Raw genomic sequence first — 4,791 nt, forward strand, 5'->3', positions numbered from 1 at the left:
CTGGAGCGAGGGTTTAATGGGTGACATCTTTATTCTGACCGTTGTAAACAAAACTAGCCGTTGCCCTCGAGGGTTTCTTTTCTTTATTTGATTAATACATTTTTGTTCGTTCAGGGTTCCATTTATCCACTTCCTTTTACTTTATTATGATGGGTTGGTCTTCTCATTTTGATATTTGGCTCCTCTTAGAATTGCGACTACCCCAATGTATTCATTTATTAAAAAATGTATTTATATAATCTATTAATATATTACTTGTAAATTAAGTTTATTTGTAATTTTTAATTTAATTTATTCATAAAATTATTATTGTTTACCATTTGTTTTCTAAAAGCATTTTTTGGAGCTGTAAAACAATGCTAAACTTACGATTTTGAAGTTAAAAGTGCTTTACAAACATACTTTTAAAAATAATAACTTCTACAATTCAATGATTTTTTAATCCTCTTCTACAATTCAATGTATTTAATGTATTATTTATATTAGGTATACGATTATTTTCCTATTTAAATTTATTTCAAATATATAATATCGTACATTTGAATTTGTAATGGTCATATTTTAATATTTAAAATATAATTTGTATATTCAAATTACATTTTACAAACAATTAATAATAATTGCTTAAATTATATTTTATATATCAAAATATGAATAATAAATTACAATAAATTATTTTCTTATTTTGTATTGAAATATCATAATATTGATGAATTTAAACATAATCTAAATGCATGTTTTTACTTTACAAAATATCTAAAATAAATATTTTATTCCTCAAAAATACTATTTGACATTAATACTAAACACTTAAATATTAAACTAAACTTTTAAAAGTATCTTTTCCACACCACTTTTCAAAAATAATGCTAAACTAACCCTAAAAGAAATCTATAAATGAATCTAGGATTCAACTTTAAAACCTTGTTTTCTTAAGCATCATAAGAATAATCTTCCTAAACACCTAGGTTTAAGTTGTTGGGTTTGGTGCCCTAAGTGTAGTATTTTTGTTTATGTACACTTGTATTTTTTTCGATTAAATTGATTTAATAAGAATAACCATAAACTATATTAATACCCTTGTATATTGTCATCAATGCTTTTTGCACGCAAAGTAAAATTAAAGCAAATATTGGTTCATTGGTTATCTAACGTTTAACTAATACTAAATGGTATTACGTGGTCGAATTATAATACGGAAAGACAACTTATATTAGTAGATGAACCTAAACATGTTCTTAGTCTAATCGAAAATAAGCAAATCGATTGCAAGACTAATATGTTGTTTATCAAGTCCAATTGGAGAGATGTTTTGTCTTGGGTATCAAAGCGAATGACTCCCAGAAGATAGATATATAGATGTGATTGATTGGATAGATAATACATCGACCAAGACCCAAGTAGAATAAATCTTAAATCCGTTTATGGATTTATTTATTTGTGACATTCATACTGTGACATACCTTAATCCTGAGTGGATGACAGACCATGTATTCGTATTTGTATACTTTGATGTAAGTAAAAGTCTGAGTTCAAATAGATAAGGAAAACGACTTCTGCAGTGTGTAGTATTACATGATAGATGAAAAGTAAATGTAACCACGAATCGTTTGTCTTTGTAATGAATGACTTCATTTGTATTCAATAATAATTTATTTTTCATGAAGGATGTCTTATGTGGGTAACACAATTATAACAAGGTCATTGGATGAGCACTAATTGAGTAGCTTTCGTAATGGTATGTAATTGGAAAGAGCTCAGTCACGATACTATAATTAAATGACTTTGTGACTAAATGAGTTTATAATTAATAGGCGAAAATCTGGAACTTAATTATAAATCATTTGAGCCCTAATTACATATGTCTAATTAGTCCTTCCACTAGCTCATTGAAACTAGAAATGAATTGCATGTAAAATCAAATTAACAAAAAAGGTTAGAAATGATAAAGTTAGAGAAATGAGTTACATTCGAAAATGAATGTGGTTTCTCACCAAGTGTGGAAATGACATGAGAATTAATTTAAGTTTTATAATTATTATTTAATAATTGGCATTAGAAAATGCAGTTAAATTAATTTATCATTATGAATCCGTTGAATATGGAAATTAAATATATTTTCTCATAGATTATTTTACGGTAAAAAATTAGAATTGGGTTGAAAAATTATTTAATTGAAAGTTTAGTTATTTAAACTAATTTAGTAAATAATATTTACTTTGAGAAATAGAAAAACATGAATTGGGTTGGATTAAATTATAAAGTGTTGGGTTAAAAGTGCATAAAGCACGTATAATTGGACCCAATACATGAGAGGTCCAAAACCCCTCATAATGCGTATGAGGGGTGACAACCCTAGTATAGTTAACTAGGGTTAGTCGCCCCTCTCTCCTAGCAGAATTAGATGACTTGTATTTCTATTAGATAAGTATTATTTGTATTCTACTAATTCAATCACTCTCCCTATAAATAGATGGCATTGGTACGCTAAAAACACACAAGTTTGAGATATTATTATTCTGCCTGAAAATATTCAAATTTTTTTCTAAGTTTAAATTCAATTTTCTGGAATAACAATTTTACCAGTTTTTATAAAGAGAGATTTACTTTCCTACTGAAAGTAAGAAAATTATTTTTGGTTCTATATTTGATTCGTAATTGTTCGAACCTACAGTTAAAGCGATTTGTGATACGAGAATAGGGAAGAAGGTCGTTCGATTGAAAGCTGAGAACGTTTAGGATCTGTCTCGCACAAATAATTTTCGAGAAAAGTTTATTGCTATAAATATAAAAAATCGGCTCAATTTTCAAAATTTTAATTTTTTGCTATGAGAAGAAACTATTTTTAAATTGAATTTTTTCCAATATATGTCACTATTTAATAGATTTATTTTTTTTATTTAAAAAATAAATTACCTATATAATCCTATTAATATATTACTTTTTAGATAATTTAGTTTATTTGTATTTTTTCGACTAAATTAATATCTGATTAACTTCTAACATCAACCCATACTTTATTTATAGTAATTGTGAAAGTTTATAGGTAGATTTGAGGGGCCGAGGATGCAATAACGTGTCTCAGAACACATACATTTCATATGTCATGTCAGGATAGGACTATTACCTCAGAAACCCATCATATGGAAGTCGGGTTTTGGGGTGGCAGTGCTTGATACGGTTACAGGTCGAAACCTAAATGAAGGTCCTAGTTGGCGATCATTATACGGTCAAGGATTCGAGTATAATTGGGGGTCAGTTGATGATCGTTATGCGGTCATGAGTTCAAGCTTTTTGGATACCTGCAAATGATGCCTTATATATACCATACATAATATTGAGGCCATAATCATAGGAAAAAACGAAGAGCTTTCCGATGTAATCAACATAAAATTTTCTTTATTTCCAGACAGTTAGTATATTTAATCTTTCATTCTTATCCAAAGGCTGACACTGAGGTGAACACAAGAAGGTTTTCTGGCGGAGAGCGAATGTTCAGGCGGAGTAGAGGTCAAACTCGGGTCAGTGTGACAGCGGTTGTAGTTATTAATGAGTTATTGAACAACGACAACCATTGTTGCCCCGAAAGGAGTATCACTTTTACTCCACCGAAACAAATGTGGCCCACCTAAAAGTCTTATTGTGTCCACGACGGTGCCAGCTTTCGGATAAGAAGGAAGGTTAAAGATATCGACTGCGTGAAAATAAAGAAAAAAATATGTCGATTATAATGGGAACCCCCACAGTTTTCCTTATGATTATGCCTTCAAACTTCTGTATGGTATTTATAAGGCAACATCTCCGGGTATCCAAAAGCTTATGCCCGTATAACAACTGTCAACTAGCTCTCCAGTTATACTCTGATATATGACCTCATAATAGTCGTTGACTGAGCCCTCTATGTAGATTTCTACCTGTAACCATATAAAGCACCATCACTCCAAAACCTGACTTCCAAAGTATATGTGGTAATGGTCTCATCTTGACAAGATATATGAAATGTGTGTGTCTCGGAGTGCTATCGCATCACCGACGACTCAAGAATACCTTAAACAAGAATAAATATTATTGAAAAAAATTTTGAACACTGAAGCGAGAAGAAAACCTAGAGAGAGAAATATTGTGAAGTGAAAGGATGATGACCGAGAGAGACGATGGTTTTAGAAATGGAGTATGGAGGGAGAACCCCCTTTTATAGGCGTGGGGAAGGGGTGATATTGAAAAGATAAAAACAACATATGGTTGAAAATGCGTCACAGAAGAGGCATTTTCATCGAATATTTGAAAGATGTGCCTTAAATCTTACCCGGGATTCCTAGGATCATGGTATTTTGGTAGGCTTTGGATTGTGGTGGACAGAAATCACGTCTATCTGAGCGAGCTTTCTTGTTGACATGTCAGGGAAAGCGCGCTTAGATGGGCGTACTTTCCTTGACATGTTAGCAAGAAAGCTTGGCCATCTGGACACATTTTCTGTCCACCACCACTCAAAGCCTGCCAAGGTGCCTTGCCCTTGGGAATCACAGTACGTTTTCAAGCACACTGAAGACTCTTTGAAGCACGCGTCTGCTGAAACGTGTTTTCAAGCGCAAAAGACCTTTTCATTTTCATTATTCGATGAAAACACATATTTTGAAACTTGTTTTGAAGCACGCCTTCCCTCTTTCCTCGTTTCATTTTTGCTATTAAACTACTAAATTATTCAATACTTAGACATAAACAATTTTTTTTCTTTTTTGAAGAGTTGTATTGCGAGTGTCGTTTGCATTTCTTTGGATAACCATTTGAATA

This window comes from Gossypium raimondii, chromosome 11 (assembly GCF_025698545.1).
Source record: "Gossypium raimondii isolate GPD5lz chromosome 11, ASM2569854v1, whole genome shotgun sequence".
Taxonomy (NCBI): domain Eukaryota; kingdom Viridiplantae; phylum Streptophyta; class Magnoliopsida; order Malvales; family Malvaceae; genus Gossypium; species Gossypium raimondii.